General features: G+C 46.5%; 1 protein-coding gene across 3 annotated transcripts in view; it reads left to right on the top strand.

The window, feature by feature from the left end:
* Window positions 1–3,631: 3,631 nt before the first annotated feature.
* The window catches only part of LOC139264534 (tyrosine-protein phosphatase non-receptor type 3-like), a 418,869-nt gene continuing 399,406 nt past the window's right edge, over window positions 3,632–23,094 (top strand). For all 3 annotated transcript variants that reach the window (XM_070881143.1, XM_070881141.1, XM_070881142.1), the window contains exon 1: window positions 3,632–3,792. The gene's annotated coding sequence lies outside the window, so the exon portion shown is untranslated. The remainder of the gene's footprint in view (window positions 3,793–23,094) is intronic.

The raw sequence follows: 23,094 nt of genomic DNA, 5'->3' as shown, positions 1-23,094 counted from the left end.
TGGCTGGGGAAGATACGCTGGAACTGGGACGACGTCCGAGCGTTCTCGTCCACCGATGACATTTCATGTGCCCAGGCCCTAAACAAGTTCCCCTCGCTGTTCGAATCAGGCATCGGGAAGTTCCAAGGAGCAAAAGTGCAGATCCACCTGATTCCGGGGGCGTGACCCATCCATCACAAAGCGAGAGCGGTACCGTACATGATGAGAGAGAGGGTGGAGATCAAGCTGGACCGACTGTAACGAGAGGGCATCATTTCGGCAATCGAATTCAACGAGTGGGCCAGTCCGATTGTTCCAGTCCTCAAGGAAGTCGGCACTGTCAGAATCTGTGATGATTACAAAGTAACTATCAATCGTTTCTCCCTGCAGGATCAATACCCGCTATCAAAGGCAGAAGATCTATTTGCGACGCTGGCGGGAGGAAAAACATTCACGAAGCTGGACTTGACCTCGGCCTACATGACACAGGAGCTGGAGGAATCATTGAAAGGCCTCACCTGCATCAACACGCACAAAGGTCTCTTCATTTATAACAGATGCCCGTTTGGGATTCGATCAGCCACGGCGATATTCCAGAATAACATGGAAAGCTTACTGAAGTCGGTCCCGCGCACCATGGTCTTCCAGGACGACATCTTGGTTACCGTTGGGACACTGTCGAGCATCAGCAGAACCTGGAGGAGATTCTTAGTCGGCTCAGGTTAAAACGCTCGAAGTGCGTTTTCCTAGCGTCTGAAGTGGAGTTGCTGGGGGGAAAGAGTCGCAGCGGACGGCATCAGGCCCACCGATTCGAAGATGGAGGCAATCGAGAATGCACCGTGACCATGGAACATGACAGAGCTGCGGTCGTTTCTAGGATTCCTGAACTACTTTGGTAACTTCTTACCGGGTCTTAGCACATTGTTGGAACCCCTGCACTCTTTACTGCGTAAGGGAGATGAATGGGTATGGGGTAAAAGCCAAGAAAATGCCTTTGTAAAAGCTAGAAAACTGTTATGCTCAAACAAATTGCTTGTGTTGTATGATCCATGTAAACGTTTGATACTAGCATGTGATGCGTCGTCATACGGTGTCGGGTGTGTATTGCAACAAGCTAATGAATCTGGGAAATTGCAACTGGTTGCTTATGCATCCAGACGTCAGTCTCAGGCTGAGAGGGCCTACAGCATGATTGAAAAAGAAGCGTTAGCGTGTGTATATGGGGTAAAGCAAATGCATCAATATCTGTTTGGGCTCAAATTTGAATTGGAAACCGACCATAAGCCACTGATTTCCCTCTTTTCTGAAAGTAAGGGGATAAATACGAATGCATCGGCCCGCATCCAGAGATGGGCACTCACGTTGTCCGCATACAACTACGTCATCTGCCACAGGCTAGGCACAGAAAACTGCACTGATGCTCTCAGTAGGCTGCATTGCCCACCACAGGAGTGGAGATGGTACAGCCCGCGGATTTAGTTATGGTAATGGAAGCATTCGAGAGTGAGCAATCACCTGTTACCACCCGACAGATTAGAACCTGGACAAGCCAGGACCCCTTATTATCTTTAGTAAAAACTGTGTGCTTCATGGGAGCTGGTCTAGTGTCCCGTTAGAAATGCAGGAAGAAATAAAGCCGTACCAGCGGCGCAAAGATGAAATGTCTATACAGGCAGACTGCCTTCTATGGGGTAACCGGGTAGAGGTACCAAAAAAGGGCATGGACACTTTCATTAGTGATCTCCACAGAACCCACCTAGGCATTGTAATGATGAAAGCGATAGCCAGATCCCACGTGTGGTGGCCCGGTATCGATGCAGACTTAGAATCCTGCATGCACAAATGTAACACATGTTCACAGTTAAGCAATGCACTCAGGGAAGTGCCACTAAGTTTATGGTCTTGGCCTTCCAAATCATGGTCTGGGGTCCATGTCGACTATGCAGGCCCGTTCTTGGGAAAAATGTTCCTAGTGGTTGTAGATGCGTACTCCAAATGGATTGAATGTGAGATAATGTCGGCAAGCACGTCTGCTGCCACCATTGAAAGCCTGTGAGCCATGTTAGCCACACACGGCCTGCCTGATGTCCTTGTGAGTGACAATGGGCCATGCTTCACTAGTGCCGAGTTCAAAGAGTTCATGACCTGTAATGGGATCAAAGATGTCATATCTGCCCCGTTTAAACCAGCGTCCAATGGTCAGGCAGAGAGAGCAATGCAAACAATCAAGCAGGGCTTGAAGAGGGTAAGTGAAGGTTCACTGCAGACTCGCCTATCCCGAGTCCTGCTTAGTTACCGCACAAGACCCCACTTGCTCACTGGGGTTCCCCCCGCTGAAATGCTCATGAAAAGGGCACTTAAGACAAGGCTCTCGTTAGTCCACCCTGATCTACACGAACAGGTAGAGAGCAGACGGCTTCAACAGAATACATATCATGATTGCACAAATGTGTCACGCGAAATCGAGATTAACGATCCTGTATTTGTGTTGAACTATGGACAAGGTCCCAAGTGGCTTCCCGGTATTGTTGTGGCCAAAGAGGGGAGTAGGGTGTTTCTGGTCAAACTTTCAAATAGTCTCACCAACAGGAAACACTTGGACCAAACCAAACTCAGATTCACGGACTATTCAGAGCAACACACAATAGACTCTACCTTTTTTGACCCTCCAACACACACACCAGTGGCAACCGACCCAGCGGTTGACCACAAAGCAGAACCCATCACCCGCAGCAGCCCAGCAGGATTCACGATGCCAGGCAGCCCAGCAAGGCCAGCTGCACAGCAGCCCAACGAGGGTCCAACAAACGATTCACCAAAACCAGCATTTGCACCGAGACAATCAACCAGGGAAAGGAAGACCCTAGATTGACTCACATTGTAAATAGTTACACTATTGACTTTGGGGGGGAATGTTGTTATGTATGTAAACCTGTAAATACCTTGCTTAACCACCAAAGGGCTCATCACCTCGAGTCCCAAGGGATTCCACAATCCCTTGGGAGCACCTGTACATAAGGAGGCCTCACAGGCTGGAGAGGCACTCTGGAGACCTGTAATAAAGAACTACGGTCACACCTTACTTTGAGCTCACATTATCTGGTTAGACTATTTATTCAATACATAACAAGGACTGCAGCGGTTCAAGGGCAATTAGGGATGTGCAATAAATGCTGGCCTTGCCAGCAACGGACACATCCCAGGAACGAATAAAGAAAAAAATATATATAAATGCATGTCTGCGCTCCTCTAATTGTGCCTCTTGAGCATCCCTGATTATAATCGCTCAACCATTGGTGGCCGTGCCTTCTGTTGCCTGGGATCTAAGCCCTGGAATTCCCTCCCTAAACCTCTCCACCTCTTTATCCTCCTTTAAGGCTCTCCTTAAATCCTACCTCTTTGACCAAGTTTTTGGTTACCTGCCCTAATTTCTGCTTCTGTAGCTTGGTATGAATATTTTTGTCTTATAACACTCCTGTGAAACGCCTTGGGACGTTTTGCTACGTTAAAGGCGCTATATAAATGCACATTGCTATCTGGCTTACAGTCCTCGCACCTACGATTAGAGACTACAGCTCCCAGAACTCCGCCCGCACGTGCGGGTGTGGCAGTGCGCGCGCAGCTCCTGGGTGGCCGCTGACGGTTGGGAGGAGCCGCGCGCCCGGGTGGTGACGGGAGTACAGCGTCGCGAGAGACGGAGCGAATGACGTTGCACACCTGTTGCCTCCCGAGCTTTGTTAGGAGAATTACAGCAGTGGCGTGTGCCCGAGACAGCGGCAGCACCGACAAGCCAAGTATTTGCTGGATGTGGAGGTACGGAGTGAGAGAATGCTGCCCCGGAACGGTCTGCGACCAATGAATTTAAGCAGCCAGCTGCTGTTCCTGTACTTTGAGAGTGTGTGGTCAAGGTACAGCCGGAGGAGGCAGAGGTGAAGGTGGAGACGGTGCGCGCGCAGCGTCCTGTCAATATTTACAGGGAGTCGGCTGGATTGGGAAGGGCTGGAAACACTTGGCCAGTGTTCTCCACCAGAGTGACTAATAGTCAGCCCAACCCAGCAACTATCGGGAAGCAGGGCAGTCAGGCTGATCAAGAACTATAGCGGAGCTGGACAGTCAGTCCGTGCTCAGAAACATAGGGGAGCTGGGCAGTCGGTCCGTGCTCAGAAACATAGGGGAGCTGGGCAGTCAGTCCGTGCTCAGAAACATAGGGGAACTGGGCAGTCAGTCAGTGCTCAGAAACATAGGGGAGCTGGGCAGTCAGTCTGTGCTCAGGAATCAGTCTGTGCTCAGGAACCATACGGGAGTAGATCAGGTGATGATTGATAAGGAAGATTGGGGAACAGTCACTAAGTCCAGAACAGATTGATACCCATGTATGATAGTAGAATGGTTCAGTGCACAGTAGCAATAAACAAGGTGCCGGTTATTTAGTCAGTATGGGCCTCGGAACCATTCAGGTCAGGGCCAGTTAATCTGTACTCGGAATATGATAATTGTGTTGCAGACCAGTCAATATGCAAGGGTGCTGATGGGGAAGGAGACCAGCTTGTCTGTGCCCAGAAGTGGGATGGAGCAGGCGACACTGCTTATGCCAAGGAGTCATAGTGGAGCAGGTGTACTTGCTTATGCCAATGGGCAATTGGGGAACATGATTGCCCACTGGCACAAGAACAGTAGGGGAGCCAGAAATGATAGCAGAAGCCTGTTTTTTAAGATGTAGGCACATTAATTGGATTTGGAAGATAGAGTAGGTGAGGGATGGGACTGAGAGAATAAGATACTCCATTTGTAAAATAATTCTTTCCTATGTAAAGATGGATAGTTGGCCAATTAGCTATGGTGAATACTGAACAAAATGTATTAACAAATTGGAGATTAGGCTAACAGTATAATAATGACTAGATTCATAAAATTTCATTATGAAATGCTAAACACTTAAACAAAATTGCCCTTTCCCATTAGAAGTAACCATGATTTTAAATTTTCATAAGTTGGATGAGAAAAGTTATATTGTCGAAGGAAATGTTTCAAGCACAAATTTAAGTGTGAAGAACAATATTTTTGAGATCAAATTAATTGTGTTGGTGTGTGTGTGGAAATAAAGTATCTATATTTTTGAAGTTAATTCTCAACTGAAGAAATTAATAAGAATTTAAAAAGAATTGCTTGTTGGCATGAATTCCACAGAATTTACAACACACAAACAGGCTGTTCGTCCCACCCAAGCCACAACAGTGGCGATGTAACCCTTATCAAGTCACACCTTGGTCTCTCCTACTCGTTCGGCACCTTCGACTCCATCGAAAACCTTGTCTTGTGCCACCTCTCTTACGCCTCTTTTAAAATCCTTTTTGTAGTGTATTCGGGACTTTTGGTAATGACTCCATGAGGCAGGGTATGGTACTCAAACTGTGTAGACTGTAGTCCTTTATTTGCAGCTCCTCGAGTGAGGGCACCAAGCTGTGGGCTCCCTTTTATACTGGGTTACTTGCAGTGTGTAGGTAACCCTTGCGTCTCCAGCAGCAGCACCCTCTGGTGTACAGTAAGGTGTGTACAGTGTAAGGTACATTCAGTGTTACAGACATCATATAACAATACAAGCATGCATACATAACAACACTCCCCCCTAAGCATTTTTCAAGTCCTTTTTGTAATGACCTGGGGAGGAGATCAGTAGTGGGCTATTATGGGAGGTTGTGGTGAGGGTTGTGTGTGCGCCAGGTGTGATCCCTGTACTTAAGGCTGGCCTCATACATTTTCCCCCCTTCACACACAGACCATGTGGGTGCCATTGTTGTGGGATTCCTCAGCGGGGTAGCCATTGCAGCAGTTGGTAGGGTGTATACTCTGTGATGTGAGTAGTTGTGTGATGGTGAGCAGGGCCACAGGACTTTGTGGGCTCCTTGTCCTCCAATTGGGATGAGAGTCTGGTCATCCCAGCGTTTGCCAGGAAAGCTGGAGGGTATTGGCCTCTCGCTCCTGATGTTGGCCCTCATGGCCAGGGGGTGTAGGGCTGGTCTGGGGCAGGTTGCCAATGGTGGTGGCTAAGCTGCCCATTGACCACTGTCTTTCCTAGTGGGTCTGCTCCCACTGAGTGTGTGTCCCATTCCTGGGGCATCACACTAGTTACAAAGGTCCAGGCTACATGGTCTGGTAGCCAGCTGGACCTGGGGGGGGTCTCCCATGGGGAGGGGGAGGGGGGGGGGGATTCCTCTAGCATTTACATGGTCCCTGTAGAACCCAGTGTCCTTTAGCTGTGTCCTACCTGTATACATGACACCACGGCTCTGGTCATATAGTCGAGTCTACATTATTGACTGCCTTTACATTGTTAATAACAGCATTTACATCACTTTTTGGTATCATGGTCTTACCAGACATGGTTACATTAGGTATTTCAAACTCTGTCATAATCATCTCACGTAACAAACTTGTTCTTAACCTTACTTACACAAGCATTCATTTCATTTTTCACATTAGTTACACCAGCATCACAATTCATGCTTATATTATCATACTTGCCCCTTTTACTGCATTTTTAGCTTTAAAGTCCCTGTCATTTTTAAGTTGAAACTGTCCCTTTTATATTTTTTTGGTTACTGGTCTCCTTTAAGGGAGCCTTCAAATCCGATTGGCGGTTTGGTGTCACGTCGCTCCTCCAATGCTGCCCCTTGTGGTCTGGTCGCGGCCATTTTGATTTTAGGTTCTTCTCCTCGTGGTGCAGCCGCCATCTTCTGGCTCTCCTCCAGATAGGCTGTGGTGATCTTTTCTTCCTCCGGTTCGGCCATGGACGTCAGGAATCCACTTCTTTTGATGATGTTCGCCTCTTAGAGTCCTGCCCTGTCCCGGAAGGTGGAGTTTGGGTTTTCGGTCCTAGAGATTTCGACGTGGTGTGGTCCTGGAGATTTCGCCGCGCAGTCGGGTTGGACAGTGGGATCTCGAGATGCAGCGATGGATCCATGTTCGATGTTGATTGCTGGAGCCCGGAGGCTGTCGCCACTTTGACTGATTTGGACCGGGTTCATCCAATTCCTTCCCAGCAGCGTGGGACCATCTCTGGCAATGACCCACAGGGGGAGTTTGTTCAATACGCCAGCCTGGAAGACCTGGACGTCCACACTGCCAACGATTTGGATTTTACCTTTGGTGTAGGTGAGCAGCTGTGCCTGGACAGGAGACAGTTTTGGTCGAGTGGCGGGATTCATCCAAATTTTTTTCAAAGGTCGTTTGGCTCATCACAGACTGGTTCGCCCCTGTAGTGATCTCCATGGAAACTGGGACCCCATCGATATCTACTTCCATCGTCCATGCAGAACTTTTGGTGGAGCAGGTATACTCTTCTTCCAGGGGTTGAGCAGCTTCATCTTCATCTGCGTCGGAGCCCCGGTGATCAGCCAACTCTTCAGTGACGCGGTGAGTAAAGCTTTTTCTGCACATTCTCTGAAAGTGCCCTTTTTCTTTGCAGCCTTTGCATGTATAGTCTTTGTAGCGGCACTGGTGGGCCATGTAGTTTCCTCCATAGCGCCAGCACGGGGCCATCCGGTTTGCCCCATGTGGTGGACTCAGGGTTGCGGGATTCGGGGCAGCATTTCTGCCTTTAGAAGTAGCCATGCGGTGCACCGCGTTTGCCGGTTTAGAGTCCTGGGTCTGGCGTCGCCGGCCGAGGCCATGTAGGTCTGGCTCACTTGAATTGCTTTCTGCAGGGTGACTATGATGTCTGCAGAGAGCAGTTTGTGTAGGAGGCCCTCGTGGCTGATTCCGATGACAAATATGTCCCTTAGTGCTTCATTAAGGTGGTCTCCAAAATCACACTGTGCAGCCAGTCTTTTTAAATGTGCAGCATACTTAGTAATTTCTTGGCCTTTGGGTTGCCGGTAAGTGTAGAACCGGTGCCTGGCTGTGAGGATGCTTTCTTTTTGTTTTAGTTGCTCCTGTATTAGTTACAAGTTCCTCATAGCTCTTGGTGGTTGTCTTCTCCGGGGCTAGCAAGTCCCTGACGAGATAATGGATGGTGGGCCCACAACTGCTAAGCAGGATGTCCCTGCGCTTTTTTGGTCATGTAGCCGGTGTGTCCCCATCCAGGTCGTTGGCTATGAAGAAATGTTCCAATCTTTCTACAAAAGCGTCCCAATCTTCCCCATCAGTAAGTTGCTGAGATTCGACATGCTGAGCATGTAGTTCGTGACCTCGTCGCCAGTTGTAGTGTATGCAGGCACCTTTGGTAATGACTCCACGAGGCAGGGTATGGTACTTAAACTGTGTAGACTGTAGTCTTTTATTTGCAGCTCCTTGAGTGAGGTCACCAAGCTATGAGCTCCCTTTTATACTGGGTTGCCTGCAGTGTGTATTAGGTCTCCAGCAGCAGCACCCTCTGGTGTACAGTAAGGTGTGTACAGTGTAAGGTATATTCAGTGTTACAGACATCATATAACAATACAAGCATACATACATAACACTTTTTCTCTACACAGCAGCCCACCTCGAGTTTCTTTCCTCCTTTTCCTCCCTCATCATCAGTACTGAGCGGCGACTCATTAGTTATTTCAATCTCCATCTCAGGAAACCTTCTGCAAATTCGCTGTCTCCTTAAACCTCTTGATATAAATTCTTCTACCCATATTCACAGCACCCTTGCCATCTCCTGTGGTGTCTCTTCTCCCATGATCTCAATAAAGAAGAAAGAACGTGTATTTATTTAAGCACCTTTTACACTTTACAACTGGAATGTGGCTTGAACCCACAACCTTCTGACTCTGAGACGAGTGCTATCACTGAGCCATGGTTGACAGCAATCACCGATGAGACTATCTCTGACTGCTTCCTTGAATTCCTCACCACTCATTACCTTACTCCCTTCCAACTCCGCTTCCTTCTGCACCTGCCTCTTGAAAAAAATCTCTCCATTGCCGCCCAAAGTCATTTGCAACTAACTTTCAAATGCCTAACTTCCTAGCCCTCCCTTCATTTGTCACAATACTGTTGTCGATTGGCTCAATCATTCCCTCACTGCCACGTTTGTGCTTGTCTCCAGCAACACCGTTACTCTGTACCATCCTGGGTCATTTGCCCCTGTATGAATTTTTGATCACTCCAGTTTAAAGGGCGCAGGCTTGAGTGTGCATATTTGGCTTAGCTATCCGTCACCAGATCTGGCTGCAAGATATCAACCGCTATCGGGTCTTGCTCTCTTTCAAAACCATCCACTATTTCAGGATCATTCTGGAGAGCAAAGATGACCGCCTTGCTTCTTGTCTCATTACCAAGCATCACCTTAAACACTGCTCTGTTGCATCCTCTTCTCTTGCCTCCAACAAGTATGACTTCCTTGTAACTGATTTAGACCCATCTGTTCATCTGCCTATGCTACATCATGGCCACCCTACCCCCCCACCCCTTCGCCTTGCCCACCAAGCATAACCTGCCCCAGGACGCTCCCTGCCTTAGCTTTGAACCCACATACCCACATATCTCTCAATTCTTGTTCATCTTCCATTCCCAAGCTCAGTGTCCATGAGACCCTTCCTCTGCTCTCTTAAATCCAATTTTGCTAAGCTGCTGACAAATCAACTTCCCTTTCTGATCCCATGCGAGCTGACAATGTAAACCCTTCTTTTTCCTAAGATGCTGTTTCCTTCCATTTCAAAACCACCATCATTTCAAAATAACCCCTCGTCCCCTCTCTCCTTGCAAACTACTCAACTTCTCTTTCCCCTCAAGTCCTTGAACATGTTACCTCACGAGTCCATGTTCATTTTTCTGAACTCCATGTTTGAATCTCTCTATAATGAACTTTCCATCCCTGCCACAGCACCACATGGCCCTAATTAAAGTAAAAAATAACAGACTCTGTGACTATGATGCATTATTGCTGCTTGACCTATCTGTAGTCTTTGACATGTTGACCACACCATCCTCTCCAATGCTTCTCCTCCATTATGCAGCTCAGTGAGACTTCCCTCTCTTGATTTGGGGGGGGGGGGGGGGGAGAATGGAAGAGCGATAGTGGGAGGGGGAGAATGGAAGAGCGATAGTGGGAGGGGATTCCATAATCAGGGCAGCAGACAGGTGTTTCTGCGGCCGCAGACGTGACTCCAGGATGGCATGTTGCCTTCCTGGTGCTAGGGTCAAGGATGTCACTGAGCGGCTGCAAGGCATTCTGGGGCCAGAGGTCATGGTCCACATCAGTACCAATGATATAGGTAGGAAGAGGGATGCGATCCTGCAGGCAGAGTTTAGGGAGCTAGGAGAGAGATTAAAAAGCAGGACCTCAAAGGTAGTAATCTCCGGATTACTCCTGGTGCCATGAGCTAGTGAGTACAGAAATAGGAAGATAGAGCGGATGAATAGGTGGCTGGAGGGATAGTGCAGGCGGGAGGGCTTTAGATTCCTGAGGCATTGGGACCGCTTCTGGGGGAGGTGGGACCTGTACAAGCCGGATGGGTTGCACCTCAACGGAGCAGGGACCAATATCCTCGCGGGGGGTTTGCTAGTGCTGTTGGGGAGGGTTTAAACTAGCTTGGCAGGGTGATGGGAACCTGAGAGTTGATTCAGTAGGGAGGTGAGAAAAGCGGAAATTAGAAAGCAAAAATAAAGAAAGTGAGTTTGAAGGAGAGAGGAAACAAGCAGGAAAAAAGGGTAAAATAACAAATTTAAAGGCACTTTGCCTAAATGCACGTAGCATTTGTAATAAAATAGATGAGTTGACGGCACAAATTGAGACAAATGGGTATGATCTGATAGCCATTACAGAGACGTGGTTGCAAGGTGACCAGGACTGGGAATTAAATATTCAGGGGTATTTGACAATCCGGAAGGATGGACAGAAAGGAAAAGGAGGTGGGGTAGCTCTATTGATAAAGGATGGAATCACTGCAATAGTGAGAAATGATATATGCTCAAAGGATCAGGATGTTGAAACAGTTTGGGTGGAGATAAGGAATAATAAGGGGAAAAAGTCACTGGGCGTAGTAAATAGGCCCCCTAACAGTCGCAACTCTGTTGGTCGGAGCAAAATCTAGGAAATTGTGGGGGTGTGTAAAAAGGGAACAGCAATAATCATGGGTGATTTTAACCTCCATATTGATTGGGCAAATCAAATTGGTCAGGGTAGCCTTGAGGAAGAGTTCATAGAGTGCAGAAGAGACGGGTTCCTTGAGCAGTATGCAGTGGAACCAACCAGGGGGCAGGCTATCTTAGATCTGGTCTTGTGTAATGAGACAGGATTAAGAAAGGATCCCCTAGTAAAGGATCCCCTTGGAATGAGTGATCATAACATGATTGAGTTTCAAATTCAGATGGAGGGTGAGAAAGTTGGATCTCTAACCAATGTACTAAGCTTAAATAAAGGAGACTATGAAGATATGAGGGCAGAGTTGGCTAAAGTGGACTGGGAAAACAGATTGAAGTATGGGACGGTTGATGAACATTGGTGTACATTTAAAGAGATAATTCACAACTCTCAAGAAAAATATATTCCAGTAAGGAGGAAAGGGTGCAAGAGAAAAGAAAGCCATCCGTGGCTAACTAAAGAAATAAATGATGGTATCCGATTTTAAAAACAAGAGCATACACAAAGTGGCCAAAACTAGTGGAAGGACAGAAGATTGGGAAGCTTTTAAAAGCCAGCAAAGAATGACTAAAAAAATGATTTAAGAAAGGAAAGATAGATTATGAAAATAAACTAGCACAAAATATAAAAACAGATAGTAAGAGTTTCTATAGGTATATAAAAAGAAAAAAAGTGGCTAAAGTAAATGCAGGTCCCTTAGAGGATGAGACCGGGGAATTAGTAATGGGGAACATGGAGATGGCAGAAACTCTGAACAAGTATTTTGTATCAGTTTTTACAGTAGAAGACACTAACAATATTCCGACAGTGGATAGTCAAGGTGCTATGGCGGGGAGGAACTTAAAACAATCACTAAGGAGGTGGTGCTCAGTAAAATAATGGGATAAAGGTGAACCAGTGGATTTGGTGTATTTGGGCTTCCAGAAGGCATTTGACAAGTTGCCACACAAAAGGTTATTGCACAAGATAAAAGTTCACGGGGTTGGGCGTAATATATTAGCATGGATAGAAGATTGGCTGACAAACAGAAAAGAGTCGGGATAAATGGTTCATTCTCTGGTTGGCAATCAGTAACGAGTGGGGTGCCGCAGGGATCAGTGCTGGGACCTCACTATTTGCAATCTATATTAACGACTTGGAAGAGGGGACTGAGTGTAACGTAGCCAAATCTGCTGACGATACAAAGATGGGAGGAAGGGCAGTGTGTGAGGAGGACATAAAGAGGCTGCAGGAGGACATAGACAGGCTAAGTGAGTAGGCAAGAATTTGGCAGATGGAGTATAATGTTGGAAAGTGTGAGGTCATGCATTTTGGCAGAAAAAAATCAAAGAGCAAGTTATTATTTAAATGGAGAAAGGTTGCAAATTGCTGCAGTACAGCGGGACCTGGGAGTACTTGTGCATGAAACACAAAAGGATAGTATGCAAGTACAGCAAGTGATCAGGAAGGCCAATGGAATCTTGGCCTTTATTGCAAAGGGGATGGAGTATAAAAGCATGGAAGTCTTCGAACATAAGAACATAAGAACAAAAGAATTAGGAACAGGAGTAGGCCATCTAGCCCCTCGAGCCTGCTCCGCCACTCAACAAGATCATGGCTGATCTGGCCGTGAACTCTTGTTACAGCTGTATAGGGTATTGGTGAGGCCACACCTGGAATACTGAGTGCAGTTTTGGTTTCCATATTTACGAAAGGATATACTTGCTTTGGAGACAATTCAGAGAAGGTTCACTAGGTTGATCCCGGGGATGAGGGGATTGACTTATGAGGGAAGGTTGAATAGGTTGGGCCTCTATTCATTGGAATTCAGAAAAGTATAAGATTATGAGGGTGCTTGACCAGGTAGATGCAGAGAGGATGTTTCCACTGGTGGGGGAGACCAGAACTAGAGGGCATGATCTTGGAATAAGGGGCTGCCCATCTAGAACTGAGATGAGGAGAAATTTCTTCTGAGGGTTGTGAATCTGTGGAATTCGCTGCCTCAGAGAGCTGCGGAAGCTGGGACATTAAATAATTTAAGACTGAAATAGACACTTGGGGCCTGGGCAACAGAAGGCACGGCCACCAATGGTGCAACGATTATAATCAAGGATGCTCGAGGGCAGAATTAGAGGAGCGCAGACATCTCGGGTAGCCAGGGGGGGTGGGGTGGGTTGCAGGGCTGAGAGATGTTAGAGGTAAGGAGGGGCGAAGCCATGGAGGGATTTAAAAACCAGGATAAGAATTTTGAAATCAAGGCATTGCTTAACCAGAAGCCAATGTAGGTCGCGAGCACAGGGATGATGGGTGAGCGGGTCTTGGTGTGAGTTTGGACCCGGGAGCCGAGTTTTGGATCACCAAATTTACGAAGGGTAGAATGTGGGAGGCCTACCAGGAGTACATTGGAATATTCGCGTCTAGAAGTAAAAAACGCATAGATGATGGCTTCAGCAGCTGATGAGCTGAGGCAAAGGCGGAGACGGGCGATATTAGGAGATGGAATTAGGTGGTTTTAGTTATGCTGTAGATATGTGGTCGATAGCTCAATTCAGGGTCAAATATGACACCAAGGTTCTGCCTTGGATAGAAGTTGGGGAGAGGGATGGAGTTATTGGCTAGGGAATGGAGTTTGCGGCGGGGATTAAAAACAATGGCTTCAGTCTTCCCAATATTCAATAGGAGAACATTTCTGCTCATCCAGAACTGGATGTCGGACAAACAGTTTGACAATTTAGTGACCGTGGAGGGGTCGAGAGAAGAAGTAGTGAGGCAGAGCTGGGTGTCATCAGCGCATATGTGGAAACTGATGCTGTGTTTTTGGATTTGGCAACAGGTAGATGAGAAATAGGAGGGGGCCAAGGATAGATCCTTGGGGGACACCAGAGGTAACGATGCGGGGTGGGAAGAGAAGCTGTTGCAGGAGATTCTCTGTCTACGATTAAACAGATAAGAATGGAACCAGACGAGTGCAGTCCCACCCAGCTCAACAATGGTGAAGGGGTGTTGAAGGATAGAGTGGTCAACCATGTCAAAGGTTGCAGACAAGTCAAGAAGGACGAGGAGGGATAGTTTATCACAGTCATAAAGGATGTCATTTGTGGCTTTGATGAGAGCAATTTCGGTACTGTGGTAGGCGCTGAAACCGGGTTGGAGGGATTCAAACATGGATTTGCAGGAAAGATGGACATGGATTTGGGAGGCGACAACACGCTCAAGGACTTTGGAGAGGAAAGGCAGGTTGGAGATGGGGGTGTCCGTTTGCAAGGATGGAGTGGTCGAGGGTTGATTTTTTGAGGAGAGTGGTGTTGACGGCAGATTTGAGGGAGAGGGGGACAGTACCTGAGGAGAGAGAACCGTTAACAATGTCAGCTAACATGGGAGCAAGAAAAGGAAGTTGGGTCGTCAACAGTTTGGTGGGAATAGGGTCAAGAACGCATGAAGTGGGTCTCATGGACAGGATGAGATTGGAGAAAAACTGGAGAAAGATGTGAAGTCAGGGCTATGTCCTTAGAGGACATTTGGCCTGATGGGCTAGGGGAAGGAAGGGCAGAGGCGGTTGAACGGAAGGTCTCAATCTTAAAAACAAAACAGTCCATGAGCTCTCATACTTGTTGTCGGAGGTAAGCTTGGAGACTGGGGAGAGGGGTTTAAAAAGATGGTTAGCAGTGGAGAATAGAAGCAGGGGTTTATCTTTACATTCCAGAATGATTTTATAATAGTGAGCAATTTTGGCAGATGAGAGCAGGACCCAAACATGCCTTGTGGTCCAGCTAGATCTGGCGGTGAATAGCTGAACCAGTTGTTCGCTATATCCGTTCAAATCTGTGTCCCTTGGGCCTAAGGGAGTGAAGATCAGGGCTGCACCAGGGGGAATGGCCAGGGTGAGAGAGAGAGTAATTGTTTTGCTCAAAGGAGGAGAATGTGCCGGAGGAGTCTGGGGACAGACCAAGATGTGATTTGCTGATGTGTCATTACCCCTCGACCAAGATTCCGTCAGGGCCATGATATCGATGCCATCCTCCACGATAAGCTTATGGATAGCAAGGGCCTTGTTCTCAAGTGAACAGACATTCTGGAGGGAGATGTGGAGAGGGTTGGTGATAGCTGCCCCACTGCCAACATCCACAGGGTCAGCGCTTGGAGGGTGGGGGCGGGGTGGTGTGGTGTAAGTTGGATGGGGAGGAAATTGGCAGGATTAGCCCCCAGTCGTTTAACATCCAATTGGTTTTGTTTGATGCTCTGTGGTGGTTGGACATGTTAAGTGTTAAGTACACTAAAACTTCTAGATTACTCTTTCCACTTATCTATTTCAATACCATTCATGGAGTATATGTGTTGCTTATTTTTTTATCGTATGTGGAGAACTTTTCACTTGTCTTGAATAAAATTCATCTGCCATTGATTTTGCCCTACTGCCCACCCCAATATTAGCAAATTTTACCATTTTACATTGAGTTGTAAGTCCAGGCTATTTAAGTAGTGGTCCCAACACCAAACCCTACTCAGCCCGTCCTCCCTCCCTCCCCACCCTGACAGTAATTCCTCTCACAAGCGCTCAACCAGTTTCTTATCCATTTTCCTAGTTTATCGTGAAATCACACAGCTTTAAATTTGGCTAATAGCTTTTCACGTGGAGCTTTGTCAGATGCCTTCTAGAAGGCTAGGTACACTATTGTTGGGCTTTTCACAGTCCAAGTGGAATATTATTTCAAGGCGGTTTGTCAGAGATGATTTTATATTTAATCTATGTTGGTTACTGTTCACTGGGTTATTTTCACAGATGTTTGCTTCTGATTGGTTCTATTATTGTATACGGAATAGAGGTCTGTCACTGCCACCCAGACTTACTCCTTTTTTTTGAATATGGGCACTTCATTGGTCTGTTTCCAATTCACTGGTAGCTTTCCGGTTTCCCCAGACTACCTTGTAATGGTTGTCAGTTCCTTACACATCTGCCTATTCTTTCAGCATTCTGAGATAAATACCATCTAACCTGGCAATTTGTTTAGTCAGTCTCGCCTGTTTATGACTTTCATCTAATTTATATCAACATTGTTGATTTTATTTTGGTTATCTCTTTGGAGAGGGTGGGTTACTCATGTCTTCGCTTGTAAATTCGTGGGGAAAATAGTCATTCACTAACTATTCTGCACTTGTCCTCACTTTTGATTCCATTTGCGTCCTTTATAGATTTTATCTCTTCCCCGACTGCCCTCTTTTTTAAAAAAAAAATTGTTCCGGGATGTGGGTGTCACTGACATTTATTGCCCATCCCTAATTGACCTTGAGAAGATGGTGGTGAGCTGCCTTTTTGAACCACTACAATCCTTATGGTGAAGGAACTCCCACAGTGCTGTTACGGGGGAGTTCCAGGATTTTGACCCAGCAATAATGAAGGCGATATATTTCCAAGACAGGATGGTGTGTAACTTGGAGGGCAACTTGCAGGTGATGATGCTCCCATGGGCCTGCTGTCCTTGTCCTTGCAGGTGGTAGAGGTCGAGGGTTTGGGAGGTGCTGCCAAAGAAGCTGTGGCGAGTTGCTCCAGGGCATCTTATAGATGGTACACACTGCAGCCACGGTGCGCTGGTGGTGGAGGGAGTTTGGGCCAGACTTTCGGCACATCGGCCATTTAGCACCCATATAAATGCTGAGATTCAAGCTATCGTCCATATTTGCTGAAAAATGGAAACTAGCGCCCGATTATCGCCCATTTATCATCGCCGCAACTTTTGGAATGCATGAATGAGCTGCATCACCTGGCCTATTTTAAAAAAAAAATGACGTCATCCTCATGCAGGGCTGAGAGTACTGTTTATAAAGGAGACTAGTGCCCAATTATGGCCGAGCGCTACTTTCGGCATTTCGCTCATAATTCGCCCAAATGATTGCTGGCCCAATAAGACGCTGAAGAAAAGCTGCCATCATCTTTTCTTCAGAGAAAGGTTAAGGTTACGGACGCCATTTTGTAACTCGGAGAATCTTTAATAAAAGGCTGCTTGACGTGGTTGTTAGGAGAAGCAATTTAAGAGAGATTTTAAGGGCGTTTTTGACTCTTGCCAATCATCTAATCACATTTGTATTTGTTGAGGACAAATTAAGGGCATTTATAGTGTTTTATAGTGATGTGGCCTTTAATTTCTCAGCCAGTATTAATGACTAATCAATCACATGCTGCAGAATAGAGATGGGAGAAGGTTTATTGAAGAGCATTATGTACCCAATTAAAGAGGTGGCAGACTGCTCACGAGGAGGAGATGTTGCACCCAACACGTTTGCAGGGATAGCCGATCATACCCGGACTTGTCCGATGACATGTGCATCAGAAGGCTGCGCTTCCGAAAGGAAGTCATCAGTGAGATATGCCAGCTAATTAAGGGAGATCTGCAGCCTACCAGCACCATCAGGACTGCACTGCTCGTTTGAGGTTAAGGTTACAGCGGCACTTTCCTTCTGCACATCGGGCTCCTTTCAGGCCTCAGCTGGGAACATTTGCGGTATCTTTCAACACGACACATAATGCTGCATTTGATAGGTGACTGAAGCCCATTACGCACGCAGGATGGACTTTATCAACTTCCCTATGACCAGGGAGGCACAGAGTGAGAGGGCTTTGGGTTTCTCGAGAATAGCAAACTTCTCCAAGGTGCAGGGAGCAATAGACTGTATGCACATCGCCCTGTAAGCACCTTTACAGGATGCAGGTGTTTCCGAACCAAAAGGGATTCCACTCTCTGAATATGCAGCTCATTCTCGACCACAAGCATTAGCCATAGCAGTAAATGCAAAGTTTCTAGGGAGCATCCATGATGTGCACATCTTGTGTGAGAGCACCGTCTCTGACCTGTCAGCCACAAGGTCACAGTTGGATGCTGGGGGATAAAGGATATGGCCTTGCCAGCTGGCTCATGACCGCACCCCCCCCCCCCCCCCCCCCCCCGCGTAAGCCCAGACAGAAGCCGAGAAGCGCTACAACAAAAGCCATATAGCTACATGCAATATCATCAAAGACAATTGAGTTCTGAAGCAGTGTTTCAGATGCCTGGACCACTTAGGAAGCAACCTACAATACCACCCTGAGCAGGTTGCTGAGTTCATTGTGGTGTGCTGCATGTTGCATAACTGAGCTATCAGGAGAGGACAACAATTGCCAGATGGGACCACTGGTCTGGAGGTGGAGGAGGTCGAGGTCGTTGAACGCTTGCGCTGGCATATGTACGAAGAGCAACACTACTGTAATAAATGTGAACGCGATCATTCATATTATAATAAAATGCCATTAAATTACCGCTGCTTTACACATTACTCATGATCCCGTTGTTGCACCACATCACCGCCACAGGTGGCAGAATGATTATGGATGCCCAGTAAGGCTGCGGCATGTTCTTTTAGGTTGGTCAGAGGGTACAGCTCAGCAGGCCCTCCGGTCTGCCTCTGTTCGGCATGATTCTTAAATATCTTCTGCAAACTTGATGAACATGGCATAAGCTAATTGACTAGGTACTATTACGGAAACACAACAGATATTGTAATCCACAATTAGTCACCCCACATTCTATTCATCCATAACTTTAACGCTATATGCTAATACGCTTTGTATCCACAATGGATGCATGGTTATAACATCTACATTCAGAGAAAATATTTAATAAAATTGTGTTTATGAACTAATGCTTGACACGAAACATCTCTCGTACAATCTCCATGAAAGGCCCCATCTACAGGCCGTGCCATTCGGCGCCTGAAGGAAGGTAGGCGGTTTATTTGAATCGATGGAGGTCTAGTGCGGGGGGGGGGGGGGGGGGGGGGGTGGAGGAGAACCGCTGGTGAGCTCGGCAAAGGCAGGACTGTAATGGAAGGGGGCACCGTGTCTATGGGCTGTGCTCAGTGATCTCCCTGTGGCCGAGCTAGTGTCTCAGGGCAGACAGTGAGCCAGGGCAGCTCTTCCCCCAGTCCAGGCTGGGTCACTGAGTGACAACAACTGGAGAGAATCATGCAGTCTGGGTAAAGGTGACCAGACCCCTCAGTGCTCAGTTGTGCCCCATCCACCAACGTAACCAAAAAGGAGACGGTGCCAAAGAGATACTCACAGCACACACGCATTCTCCTCCTCCTAAACTAAAGTGGTAAAAATGCCGAATGTTTGCGGACTCTGTTTCCAGTCATTCCTTTAAATAATTAATACTGTTGATTAAATGTAAAGCATCTCAGCAAAATTAGATTTGAAGGGCGCAGGTTCTGACCCAAGTCCAAATCTTAGCAGGGAAGCTACCCAAGATTACCCAGCTAATCCGGCAGATTTATATTCTAATTAATGAGTCAGTGCATCATTACAATTTAAAATGTAATAATTTAATACTTTTGCCGATGCAACAAAACTGTTCCATCGCTTGCGGCACTGGTCTGCTTCACGCCTATCGAAGGCCACCGATGATACCAGGGCAGCGATATCGCCCCATATTTTTTGATAAATCCGGGAAGGAGATTTCCCATGCCCACCCCGGGTTAATTGGCCCCACCTATTTTCAACCTCATTAACAAGGGCCTCATTGGCCTCATCAGAGAAGGCTTTTGCCCTCCTCCTCCCTGACGGTGCCTCCTGCATGCTACTATCGTTCGACATTTTTTTACCCTCCACAGACAGCTTCCTTTTGTCTCCTCTCTCCCCCTCTTTCAGTCTTCTGAGCATGCGCAGATGACCCCTGAACTCCCGAATCGCGGGAAAAGTTCCTTGCTTTAAAAAAAAACGCACATACGCAGAGCGGCCATTGCTATGAACGCCAGCCTTGCACGACTGAATACCTCACTAAGGCCCATTTCACATCGCTAAGGCTATCTCCCAAATTAAAAAGGCGAAACTAGCGGTTTTTAAAATGGGTAATATTCCAGCGATCTTGGGGGGGGGGTGGGGGGGGGGGGGAAAAGCACTAAGGCTGGAAATATCACCCATTTCTGGGCGTTAACAATCATAGTGGAAAGTCTAGCTCTTAATGTTTAAGGTGGTGGATGGGGTGTCAATCAAGCGGGATGCTTTGTCCTGGATGGTGTCAAGCTTCTTGAGTGGTGTTGGAGCTACACTCATCCAGGCAAGTGGAGAGTATTCCATCACATTCCTGACTTGTGCCTTGCAGGTGACAGAAAGGCTTTGGGGAGTCAGGAGGTGAGACACTCGCCACAGAATACTCAGACTTTGAGCTGCTCTTGTAGCCTCAGTATGTAGCTGGTCCAGTTTCTGGTCAATAATGACCCCCGGGATGTTGATAGTGGGGGATTTGGCAATGGTAATGCCATTGAATATCAAGAGGACGTGGCTAGACTCTCGCTTGTTGGAGATGGTCATTGCCTGGCACTTATGTGGCACGAATGATACTTGCCATTTTCTGAGGAGTTGTGAATGGAACTGAACACTGCAATCATTATCAAACATCCCCACTTCTGATCTTATGATTGAAGGAAGGTCATTGATGAAGCAGCTGAATATGGTTGGGCCTAGGACACTGTCCTGATGAATTCCTGGGGCTGGGATGATTGACCTCCAACAACCACAGCCATCTTCCTTTGTGCTTGGTATAACTCCAGCCAGTGGAGAGTCTTCCCCCTTGATTCCCATTGACTTCAATTTTACTCTGGCTCCTTGATGCCACATTCGGTCAAATGCTGCCTTGATGTCAAGGGCAGTCACTCTCGCCTCTCCTCTGGAATTCAGCTCTTGTCCATGTTTGGACCAAGGCTGTAATAAGGTCTGGGGCCGAGTGGTCCTGGGGGAATCCAAACTGAGCTTCGGTGAGCAGGTTATTGGTGAGTGAGTGCTGCTTGATAGCACTGTCGACAACACCTTCCATCATTTTGCTGATGATTGAGAGTAGACTGTTGGGGTGGTAATTGGCCGGATTGGATTTGTCCTACTTTTTGTGGAATTTCGGGCAATTTTCCACATTATCGGTTAGATGCCTGTGTTGTTGCTGTACTGGAACAGATTGGCTAGAGGCACGGCTAGTTCTGGAGCACAAGTCTTCATCACGACAGCTGGGATGTTGTTGGGGCCCATAGCCTTTGCCGTATCCAGTGCACTCAACCGCTTCTTGATATCACGTGGAGTGAATCGAATTGGCTGAAGGCTGGCTTCTGTGATGGTGGGGGTCTTGGGAGAAGGCCGATATGGATCATCCACTCAGTACTTCTGGCTGAAGATGGTTGTGAGGAGGATGCAAAAAATCTGCAAAAGGATAAAGAAAGGCTAAGTGAGTGGGCAAAAATTTGGCAGATGGAATATAATGTGAATATATGTGAGGTTATCCACTCTGGTAGGAAAAATAAATAAGCAAATTATTTAAATGGGGAGAGATTACAAAATGCTGCAGTACAGAGGGATCTAGGGGATTTTGCATGTGAAAGACAAAAAGTTAGCATGCAAGTACAGCAAATAATTATGAAGGCAAATGGAATGTTAGCCTTTATTGCAAGAGGGATGGAGTATAAAAGTAGGGAAGTCCTGGTACAACTGCACCGGGCATTGGTGAGACCACACCTGGAGTACTGCATACAGTTTTGGCCGCCTTATTTAAGGAGGGACATACTTGCATTGGAGGCAGTTCAAAGAAGGTTCACGAGGTTGATTCCTGAGATGAAAGGGTTGACTTATGAAGAAAGGTTGATCAGGTTGAGCATATACTCATTGGAGTTCAGATGAATGAGGTGTGATCTTATTGAAATATATAAGATTCTGAGGGGGTTCGACAGGGTAGATGCAAAGAGGATGTTTCCCCTTGTGGGGGAATCTAGAACAAGGGGGCATAGTTTCAGAATAAGGGGTCGCCCATTTAAAACGGAAATGAGGAGGAATTTCTTCTGAGGGTCGTGAATCTTTGGAATTCTCTACTCCAGAGAGCTGTGGAGATTGGGTCATTGAATATATTTAAGGTGGAGATAGATTTTTGAACGATAAGGGAGTTATGGGGAGCGGGCAAGGAAGTAGAGTTGAGACCAAGATCAGATTAGCCATGATATTGAATGGCGGAGCAGGCTCGAGGGACCAAATGGCCTAGTCCTGCTCCTATTTCTTATGTTCTTATGTGCAAACACTTCAGCCTTGTCTTTTGCACTTGTGTGCTGGGCTCTACCATCATCCTCTCGTTAATTGTTTGTTTAATTGTCCACCACCATTCATGACTGGATGTCGCAGGACTGCAGAACTTTGATCTGATCGGTTGATTGTGGGATCGGTTAGCTCTGTTTATTGCATGCTGCTTCTGCTGCTTAGCATTATTATAGTACTGAATTTTAAAAATGATATTTAACCACTGCTGCAGTATATTTTTCTATGTCTCGCTTTGCCCTTCAGCTCACTCTTTCAACTTGGTTCTGTATTTGTTTATCTTCATCCTGGCAAATCTTGTGGCCTTTCACTCTGCATAAATTGTAGAGGTCACTTTTCTTCTTTTACTTTAAATTTGTTAATGTTTTTAAGCTGAGCTATTTGTTTTTGGTATCTATTTATCCTACATGATCAGCATTATACTTTTAAATGGTATTCCACTTACCCTTTACTGAATGATGGTGGTGGTTTTTTTACACTCTGAAACAGGCAGGTCTGGTCCAAAAGACACACCTTCTTCAGTACTGAAGTGGGGCCTGAACCTACAATCTTGTATTTGAGGCAAGAGTTGCCAACTGAGCTAAACTGACACATTTACTTTCACTTATTGTATGTATTTAAAGGTATCTTTAGAAAATATGCAATATAAAGATTTACAAACAAAAACTTTGTTTCAAATTATTCCAGGCTTCCATGAAATATGTACATTCTGTTCTTGGTATTTTTTTTAAAATTTTTAAAAAAGCTGGGTTAAATATGAATAGATCTGTTTTACTTTTTTGTAAGTAAGCCTTCTCATTGTTCTGTCTCCATGTCTAAGTTGCTAGGAGATGCTGCACAGTGGCCCAGATAACTTGTTTTTCCCCCTTATCCTTTCTTTCCAGTGTGATTGTATTTGGCTTCCACTCAACACATTTCTTGTGACGTAAGAAATTCAGCATGTGGAGCAATATGGGTCAAACTTGTGTCCGAC

The sequence above is a fragment of the Pristiophorus japonicus genome, chromosome 5 (assembly GCF_044704955.1).
Source record: "Pristiophorus japonicus isolate sPriJap1 chromosome 5, sPriJap1.hap1, whole genome shotgun sequence".
NCBI lineage: Eukaryota > Metazoa > Chordata > Chondrichthyes > Pristiophoridae > Pristiophorus > Pristiophorus japonicus.
The sequence above is the reverse complement of the archived record's forward strand: the minus strand, read 5'-3'. Positions and strand labels throughout refer to the sequence as shown.